Source organism: Mandrillus leucophaeus, unplaced genomic scaffold, assembly GCF_000951045.1.
Source record: "Mandrillus leucophaeus isolate KB7577 unplaced genomic scaffold, Mleu.le_1.0 Scaffold64, whole genome shotgun sequence".
Taxonomy (NCBI): Eukaryota; Metazoa; Chordata; class Mammalia; order Primates; family Cercopithecidae; genus Mandrillus; species Mandrillus leucophaeus.
In genome coordinates, this window is record NW_012106919.1 from 3,263,246 (window position 1) to 3,273,857 (window position 10,612).

At 45.0% G+C, this 10,612-nt stretch overlaps 1 pseudogene; it reads right to left on the reverse strand.

Moving 5' to 3' along the window:
* Nucleotides 1–525: 525 nt before the first annotated feature.
* LOC105554398 lies at nt 526–902 on the reverse strand (annotated as a pseudogene).
* Between the last annotated feature and the right edge of the window lie 9,710 nt (nt 903–10,612).

Consider the following 10,612-nt stretch of genomic DNA (forward strand, 5'->3'; position numbering starts at 1 on the left):
TAAAAGCATCCGTATCATGTAAAAGTATGCGTCTGTCTTTTAGGAAGACAATTTATTGCTTTTTATCCCCTCATTAGAGAAGTAATACAGGTAAATTGTAGGAATTTTGAAAAGTACAAAGAAGAAAAAAATTATCCATACACCCACCACACAATGATATATCTTTCCAGTCTTTTAATACATACTTCTGTTTTGTTCTGGCTTTATATCGTTGGAAATATCAGAAATAATGTTTGGGAAAATGCTTTTTAAAGATTACTAACATAGCATGAGAATTTCCCCCATATCATAATTTTTTTCTTCAAAAGTGTTTTTGTTGTTGGCTACATAGCATTCCACTGCACAAAAATGCCATCATTAACTCAAATGATCCCTTCTTTTTGGGCCATTTACGTTTACTACAAATAACACTCTAAAGATAACACTTATATATGTTAAAAAGCCAAAAAAAAAAAAAAAAGGACGATGTATTTAGTTATTTATTTTGTCATTCATTTTTTGAGGAATGACCAGTGTTTATTGGGCTCAGACCAGGAGTCCAGGGCTCTTGAGGACCTCTGTGTATCTGTCCGTTTTCTTCACGTTCTTTGCCGCCTGTTTCTGTGGCCTCAAGAGCTGTTTTTCCTTCCCGCAGTAAATCCTGGCCTTTTCCTTCCTCTCCTCTTGCAGGTGGCTGTCACTGCCTGCTACTTCTAGCCAGATTCGTGAGCTGGGCGCCCCAGGCAGGCAAACTTTCTTGTAGGCTTTAGATACACCACCTGGAGGGCCGCAGGAACCACCCTCAGCTGTTTCTTGTTGCAGGGCCGTGGGATCCCAGCGCACACGTTGAGGCGGTCCTGGGAGGCTTGACCTCGCGCGGTCCAGGCTGGATAGATGGGGGCCCGGGAAGGGTTGGTGTTCATCCACCTATGGAGGAAGGCCAGGTACTTCACCTTGTTTCTGTAGAAATTGCCAGAAGTGGGCCAACATGGTGAAACCCCGTCTGTACTGAAAACACAAAAATTAGTGGGGCGTGGTGGCAGGCGCCTGTAATCCCAGGAGGCTGAGGCAGGAGAATGGCGTGAACCCGGGAGGTGGAGGTTGCAGTGAGCTGACATCGTGCCATTGCACTCCAACCTGGGTGACAGCGAAACTCCGTCTCAAAAAACCAACCAACCAAACAAACAGAAATTGCCAGAAATGCTGATAACCTCACTGTGCACGACCCCCACCCTCCAGTCCAACACTGCCTGCTTAACCACATGGCCCCCACGTCCCCAGAAGTGGCCTCGGCCTCAAGCCTACCAGGACCTGCCCCCCCACCCCTACGCCATTTTCGACAGTCACTTGGGGAAGCAAAACAGATTATTTTGGGGTGGTTGAATTCCTAGAAGTAAGAACTTAGACATACATTGCAAATTTGCCCTCTGGAAAACCGTTACAATTTACAGTGGCTACGGAAGGAAGGAGGTGGGCGAAGGAGACATGGAGGAAAAGTTCCGCTTGGTGCTTTGGGCTCTGTGGGCAACAGTCGACTTTCTCTTTCTTTCAGTACTGGCTGGGGTGCACTGCAGTGATTTAGAGCAGAACTGGCTCTTCCACAATCCAAAACTCTTTCCTGGAAGTGGTGTGTGTCCCTGGCGCTCTCCTGTCCCCACCAGCGCTGAGGCGGGTGGTCGGGGGAGCTCCCAGGAGCCGGCTTCCCATTCAGTCTCTGCAGGATCACAGCACTGATGCCCCTGCAAAGTTGCCACTGGGAACATTTTAGTGTGCTAAGCTTGGTTTAATGTCACTGTACTCTTTCCAAAGCCTCCTGAGGGGAGAAGAACAGCATTCCAAGCGTGACAGTCTCTAGTGATGGTCTCTCATGAGGAGAGAGAGCCGCAGAGGAGGCCCTTCCTTGCTCCTGGGCAGCTGCTGTGTCTCCCAGATTCATTCCGAATGTCCGTGATCCCTGCGTTGGCAGAATGAGTCTGCTAGTGGCTGTCATGATCATTTAGGCTTTTATTTAGGCTTTTGTGATGGGAGGATGTGAGCAGTTGGTCTGTTTACTACGGAGGCCTTGGCCTGTCTTTGTGGGAGGAGCTACCATATGCTACTGGTGGGGCAGGAGCTCTCCAGATCTCTTTGAAACCCAAGTTGCAAAATCTCTGGATGTTTCCACTCTGGGTCTGTGGCCAGGGTGACTCCCAGAGACTGGCTTGTGCTAGTGGGGAGAGGAGATGGGAGGAGGGTGTTGGGGGAGGCTGGATTGAGAAGTGGCATTTACAGACCAGCTGTGCAGCAGACTCCAAGGGGTCCTCAGCCCTTGCAAGGCTTCCTTTGACCCTGTGGTCTGGGGCAGGGAAGGAGGAGGGCCAGGGGTTCTCTTTACTTAGCTACCCCAGTTTTTCTTTGCTTTGGATGACCTTCTCTTGATGTGATGAACTTCCCATGTGCTAGAGATACACAATTTTTGAATTCCACCGTTTTCCTTGAGCCTCTGCTCACGAGCCTTCCTCTTGCTACAGTCCCACTCCCCTCCATCTTGTGCAAGGCGCTGCTGGCTCCAGGGCTCATGTGGGAGGTCTCACACACACACAGGTTGGATCCACACCAGGCTAGAGCCACCAGGGTCAAACCACTGGCCTTTTGGCTCCTCCTCACATGTTCCCCTCCCACTTCCCCTACCCCAATCCCCATGGGAAGAACAAAAATCTCTGGTCTCTGCAGCCCACTGTGAAGAATGTTATCTGGAGGGAAGCCACACTGCCAGCAAAGGAAGTGGCCTCCTGCCTTCCTCCGCCTATGGTTCTGCCCCAAGTCAACTTAGTAAACAAAAACTTCTTAGATTGGAGTCTGTGGACGCAGTCTTATGTTCTGCTAGTTCTCCAAGAATTGCTGGAATTTCGACTTTTAAATTTTATGATAAGTTTTACAGAAACTCGTACCATTTATAAAGACAAAACTTAAGTCTGTGTTTTTGCATGTATATTCCCTAGGATCCTATGAAAATTTTTCTCCTTCAAAAGGGACTGAATTTTAGACAAGTTTGAGAAATACTGCACAGTGCCTCCAATGATAACAAGAGCCTTTGTTGAGCCCGTAATCAATGGTAAACCCTGTGCAGTGGCTCCTTTCGCTCCTCCAGTAGCTGGACATCCCCATTTTCCAAAAAAAGGAGAGCAAAGCTAAGAGACGAAATGACTGGCCAGTACTACACAGGCCAGGAGGCCAAGATGCAAATACCAGTCTGATACCAAAGCCCATACTCTTAATTTTATAAGGCTCTCCCTGTGGGAGGCATTGTTCTAGGCAGTGTAGGGATGAGAGTGGAATGTGGTTGTAAAAATTAACTCCAATATTCCTGGTCAGTTAGTTTGTAACCCGCAAGAGGATATAACACATATACACATGTAACTAATAAAGATTGGACTGTGACTACTTCTGGAAACCAAGTGCAAGGAAGTGCTTAGGAACAGAGGAAAAGACAAGGTTTAGCTTAATGGATTGGATTCGAAGAGGGTAGGATCACTCAGTTTTAAAACTAACATTTGATTGAGCTTCTATTTTGTGCAAGGAATTGTGCTGAGCACTGTCCTGCCTTCAAAGAGCTCTACTAGAGCAGACAGATGAATGAATGGACAATGACATATGCACAGGATAGGGAACCTCCTGGCGGGAGATGTTCTCTCCACCTCAGGGTAGTTAGGGAAGCACTTGAGCAGTAGCAGAGAGAGAAGGCATATTAGTTCATTCTCGTGTTGCTATAAAGAAATACCTAAGGCTGGGTATGTACAAAGAAAAGTGGGTTAATTGGCTCACAGTTCTGCAGACTGTACAGGAAGCATAGCACTGGCATCTGCTCAGCTTCGGGTGAGGCCTCAGGAAGCTTTCAATCATGGCAGAAGGCAAAGGGGGAGCTGGCATCTCACATAGCAAGAATGGGAACAAGAGAGAGTGTGAAGTGGGGAGGTGTCACATACTTTTAAACAACCAGATTTTGTGTGAACTCACTCCTCACTAAGGGGGTGGTATTAAGTCATTCATGAGGGATCTGACATCGTGATCCAAACACCTCCTCCAAGGCCCCACCTCCAACGCTGGGAATTACATTTCAACATGAGCTTTACCAGGACACAGATCCAAACCATATTAGAGGGGAAAGGGAACATATGCTGAGTGCAGAGGAAACAGCTGGAATAAAAAGGGAGTGAGAGGCTGTGGGCCACACAGGGAATTAGAATCAGTTCTACATTACGCAGGGCAGGGGGCATTGCATGAGTAGAGGCTGTAGAAAAGTGAAGGAGATAGGCCTAAGTGCAAATCACAAAGTCTTGAAACTTTAATGGGGAAATAGGCAGTTTCTGGCAACCTGTTGAAGGTGTGAAGAATAGGAATTATAAAAATTTAACAGGCTGGGCAGACACCTCAGGGAGGCCGGATAGGAGGTTCTTGCAGTAATGCAGGTGAGAAATGGGGAGGTCTTAGTTAAGGCTTCTTATTGCACTCATAGTAAAGGCCCAGAGCCATTCCAAGGACCTATCAGGCCCCACACAGGCTGACCTGTTGTCTCCAGCTAGTCTTCTCTGGCTCAGCCACACTGATCCTTAAACATGCCAGCCATGCCAATCTCAAGGCCTTTGTGCCTCTCTCTGGAATGTCTCCTTTCCAGGGAAGTCTTTTTAGCCATTTCATTTAAAGTGGTCCCCTACCCTCAATTCCCTGTTCCATTTCCATGTTGTAGTTTTCTCCATCCACCTCACTATAGCTTTTACTTCTCTGTTTATTTTCTGTCTCCTTCCAGTAGAATGGAAGCCCCTTGAGGGCAGGTATGTGTCTGTCTTGGTCACTGCTGTCTCACCAGGTGCCTTCAGCCTGGCACATAGTAAGTATCTATAAATATTGGCTAAATGAGTGAATTAGTGAATTTCATAGGTGAAAAAAAATCCACAAAGGCAGGAGTAGTAGCAGTGGGGTTGAAAACAGTGAAGAGGTAGGGAGAAATTTAGCAGGGATCGTGGATGACAGGACATGGGATTGCTGAATGTGGGGGGAAGAGAGAGAGGAGTAAAGGGTTACTCTTAGGTGTCTGAGTGCCAGCATATGGTCAGTGTGGGGCCATTTCAGCAGCTAGGAGACTGGTTTGAACTATGTCCAGCTGGGTGTGGTGTCTCTTGCATGTAATCCCAGCACTTTGGGACGCTAAGGTAGAAGCATTGTTTGAGCTCAGGAGTTCAAAGCCAGCCTGGGCAACATAGTGAGACTCCATCTCTAGTTAAAAAAGAATAGCTAGGCATGGTGACATGCACCTGTAGTCCCAGCTACTCAGGAGGCTGATGTGGGAGAATTGCTTGAGCTTAAGAGATTGACACTGCAGTGAGCTATGATCATACCACTGCAGTGAGCTATGATAGTACCAGCCTCAAAAAAAAAAAAAAAAAAAAAAAAAAAAAAAAAAAAAAAAAGTGAGATCCTTTCTCAACAAAACCAAGAACAAGTGAGATCCTGTCTCAACAAAACCAAAAACAAAAAACAAACTGCATCTGGAGGATCCCTGGGAATTTCCTGGAGCCACTTTGGGGGACCATCAAAGGGAAGAAGGGTCGAGCTGAGGAACCAGGCTCCAGTCAGAGAAAATCAGTGTTTATTTTGTTTTTGGTTTTCTTGTTTTGGTTTGGTTTAATTTTTAAGTCACTGAGATGAGAAATTATAATAACTTATAGTTACTGTGTTCTCACAATGTTCTGGATATTAGGCTAAGCATTTAAAACTAGATCTTCTCTTTTCCTCTTTATGACAGTTCTATAAGGGTGACACTATTATCCTCTTTCTACAGCCCAGGAAACTGAGGTAGAAGAGAGATCAAGTGACTTTTCTAAGGTCACAGAATTAGTAAGTGAAAAGTAATGCAATTCCTGAATCCGCCAGCTAAAGAGAGAAAATAGACAATGTGTGGTCTGGTGGAGAACAGAGTATTATCCTTATTACTGATGATAGCTGTGTCACTCAGTTTTCACACTTCTATAAAGATACTACCTGAGACTGCATAATTTATAAAAAGGATGTTTAATGGACTCACTGTTCTGCATGGCTGGGGAAGCCTCAGGAAACTTACAATCTTAGCAGAAGGAGAAGGGGGAGCAAGGCACGTCTTACATGGCCGCTGGACAGAGACAGAGAGCAAAGGGAAAGTGCTACTTTTAAGACCATCAGATCTCATGAGAACTCACTATCAGAAGAACAGGATAGGGGAAACCACCCCCATAATCCAATCACCTCCCACCAGGTCCCTCCCTCAACACCGGGGATTACAATTCGAGATGAGATTTGGGTAGGGACACAGAGCCAAACCATGTCAACAGCTCTCACATCTAGAGCAAATTGAGGTTGTTAATGTCCATCCCAGAAACCAAGGTGAACAGGCTCTCAGGGTTGGTGCCTGTCTGGTTTCCAGCCAGTTGGACTCCAGCAGGAGCACCCTGCTCAGGTAGGCCCTTCTGACAGGTAATGAAATGTCACAGCAGAAAGAAGAACTCCCTGCCCCCCGCAAGTGTGCATGAGGGTGTGCTCCTGTCGAAAGTGTGGTGCTGAGCGGGGAGAGTTACCAAAGATGGAGAACAGTGGCTTGAAACCAGTAAAAACCAACTGCTGGGAGAAACACTCACAGGTTTTTGAAGATATTAAACAAAGGACCTAAACTAGGAGACGGCAGACAAAATCGTCAAAAAGAAGTTTGTCCACTGGGGACTGTGGGGAGCCCCTGCCCCATCTGAAGGGCAGCTGCTGCCCTGGGCCAGCCAGTTTTTGCCACCAGGGAATGTCGGCTCAAGGTTGCTTCATTTTTCAATTTTTTTTGAAAGCCAGAAATCTGGATTTTTGTGCAAAATCATCTGACTTTTAAACGTTGTCAAAACTCTTCAAACCCTATGTGGTCCAAACCAGAAACCTCACAGGGCTCCATCTGGCCTGCACGCCTTTGTTTGTGTCCACTGACAAGGGAATCTTAACCTCTTTGGGCCTTGAGAATCTGATGAAAATGTTCAGGCATTTTCTGGGGAAAAGAAATGCCTGAACAAACACACAATTTTGAGTATCATTTCTGGATGTCTCTGTGCCCCTGGAATCACCCTTTTGTAAAGGTAAGAGGGCTTCCAAGCAAACTTGAGGTCTGGGAAGGTACAAGCTGACAAGGGTATCTGGGTTTGTCCCATATCTGAATGAGACAGTGGTGTTTGTTGGAGTCAATATGTCCACATCTGTGTGCTTATGAGTCCCACTTTGTACCCACCTTTCCTTGGCAGTCTTGGTTAATTCCCTCTGCATCAGTAAGGTTGAACAGGGAAGCAGAAAAGAGGCCCAAGAGGCCTGGATACTGGTCTGGAGGGGGCAGAAGAGCAGGTATGAAGGCAGTGAGGGAGGCTGGATGTGTGTGGGGGCGGTATTTTGAGCTAGACTTTGAAAGGTTGGTAGAATTAAAAAAGAAAGAAAATCTTTTTCTGCTCTTGGGCAAGGAGGAGGGGCATGGATTTAAAGTTGGAGTGTCCTAAATGCCAAGACTGTCTGCATCTAGGACAGGTATTACATGCAAGAGGCTCACCTTCCAGCCAAGCTCCTGCACTTTCACAGGAGGCTGACAGCCTATCTCCAGCCCAGCCTATTAAAGAATAAGGCTGCCTTTAATTGGTAACAGGGAGGAGCTGAACCCCATGTACTTGTCAGCATAACACTGAGCTCCCTGCAGCTCAAAATTTACCAAATGCTTGGTTGCAAAAAATAGCATTAATAGAGATAAAAGACATGCATTCCCACCATTCCTCTAGATTCCATTAGTCTTATTCACAGATAAGTCAGACCTTCAGAGAGCTGAACATATGGTTTTGGCCTCTGGCTGGCTAGCTCTATTGAACAAGGCTGAGCAGTTATGCCACTGGCCTCCCTCTTTATGTACTTATCATTAAGAGAATTAAGGATGAGGTTCAGTGTGTCAGGCAAATTTCCACTTTTTGAATACTTGCGTGGCAACCTCCCAGATAGCCCCCAGCGATCCTTGCCTCTTAGTAAGTCATGCCTTTGTGTAGTCACCTCCCATATAGAATAGGGCTGACCTGTGGAGCTATAAGATAAACCAGACATGATGGAATGTGACTTCTCAATCTAGGTCATGAAAGGAATTGTGGCTTCCACCATGTTCTTTCCTAAACTGCCCACCGAGGAGGAAGTCAGCTGCCATGTTGTGAAGACACTCAAATAGCACAACAGAGAGGTCTATGTGGTGAAGAACTGAGGCCACCTGCTAACAGCCAGCAATAACTGTGTGTGAGCCATCTTAGAAGCACATCCTCCAGCTCCAACTGTTGTCAGCTTTCTTGGGATATCACTTTCATATTTCTAAATAACAAGCTTATATTGCTACTTTTTTCTGTTTTAGACATTGTCTATTGATTTTCCACTTTTCCATTTTTGTAGTAACACAAATTACCACAAAACTTAGTAGATTAAAACAATAAACATTTATTATCTCTCACAGTCACTTTCTTCATCTCCTCTCAATCTGATCAACATATGTATTGATTTACAGTCACATGCCACATAACAGTGTTTTGGTCAATGATGAACCACACAGACGACAGTGGTCCCATAAGATTGTAATGAAGCTGAAAAATTCCTGTTGCCTAATGAGGTCAGAGTACAACGCATTACTCACGTGTTTGTGGTGATGCTGGTGTAAACAAACCTGCTGCCCTGCCAGTCATGTAAAAATCTAGCACATACAATTACATACAGTATGTAATACTTGATAGTGATAATAAATGTGTTACTGGCTTATGTATTTACTATGATTTTAATCATTGTTTTAGAGTATACTCCTTCTACCTATTTAAAAAAAGTTAACAGTAAAACAGCTTCACTTCAGACAGGTCCTTCAGTAGGTATTCCAGAAGAAGGCTTTGGTATCATAGGAGATGATAGCTCCATGTGTTCTATTCCCCCTAAAGACTTTCCAGCGGGACAAGACGTGCAGGAGGTAGTGACATTGATGATCCTGATCCTGTGTAGACCTAGGCTAATGTGTTTGTGTCTAAGTTTTTATAAAAAATGTTTAGAAAATAAAAATATTTAGAATTTTTTAAGTAGAAGAAAGCTCATAGAATAAGAATATAAAGGAAATATTTTGTACAGCTGTGCAATATGTTTGTTTTAAACTGTTATTTTAAAAGACTCAAAAAGTTAAAAAAATTTAAAAAGTGTATAAAGTAAAAACTTACAGTAAGCTAAGGGTAATTTATTACTGAAGAAAGAAAATTTTAGAATAAATTTGGCATAGCCCAAGTGTACAGTGTTTCTAATCCTTGTAGGGTACAGTAATGTCCTAGGTCTTCACATTCACTCACCACTCACACACTGACCCAGAGCAACTTCCGGTCCTGCAAGCTCCAGTCATGGTAAGGGCCCTATACGGGTGTACAGTTTTTATCTTTTATGCCATACCTTCACTTTACAGTTTCTACATTTAGATATGTTTAGATCCCCGAATACCATAGTGTTACAATTGCCTGCAGCACTCGGTATGGCAACATGCAGTACAGGTTTGTAGCCCAGGTGTGTGGTAGGCTGTACCATCTAGCTTTGTGTAAGTACACTCTGTGATGTGTGCACAATGGCGTAATCCCTTTTTATCTTTATGACCCCCTTGTCAACTCTCGAATCCCCTTTTGAATGAGGAGGAGCATAAGTACATGAATTTTAGCCAAGGTAGTCAAAAGCTGGCATATCAAGGAATTGAACACAAGGCAAAACTCTTGAGAAGAAGGCAAGAATCAGAAGTCAGCAATGAAAGAAAAATCCCACAAACCAAAAGAACAGGGATGAGTTAAAAATGTAGAGGTGGATCCAGAGCTGGAAACAGGGGAAAGTTAGAACAGGTTTAGACTCTAGGGAAGCCAGCACTTTCCCCATAAGCTGGCGGGGCTTGTCAGCTTGCTTCGTGGTTCAGCGGAGGCACTGGGTTCTGAGGGGTGTTGAAGCCACTCGTGTCCTACCATAGGCTGGACTCCTTTTTCCTCTCCCCATCCCTGCTGGCTCTAGGCACCCTGTCCTGCTTCTCAGGGCACCTCACTGCTCTTGTCATCAATGGAGGAAGTTAGGGAGAGAGGAAATGAGGTAAAGAATGAAGTGAAATTAGCTTTACAGTAATCTCATTAACAGATGCCAGTCTCATTTTACAGGGAGTATAGAGCTATGTATGGAATATTATTTTAAGAAAGCTGGAAAATGCATTGCACCCAGGGGAGGAGGTGTCCCTTCTTCAGTCCATGTGGATTCCTTCAGCTGTGCACTTTCCTCCATCCTCATATCTTTCATATCTCTCCTTTGCTAGGACCCCCTTCCATCAAATTTCCCTTCTCTTCTACATCTTCAATCTCTTCCTGTCTCCTAAATCCTTTCCTCCGTATCTACTCAAGATATTCTCATCCCTTAACAATTTCTTCCTTGATTTCTCTAGTTCTGTCTTCTTCCTTCCTTTTACAGACAGCTCTCCTGAAAGTTCCCTGCACCCACAGCTTCTCCTTTCTCTGTTTCTCACTCCGCGGTGGTGTGGGTGCGCTCCCTATTGTTACCAGTAGCCTTTTGGTTGCTCTACTCAACTCAG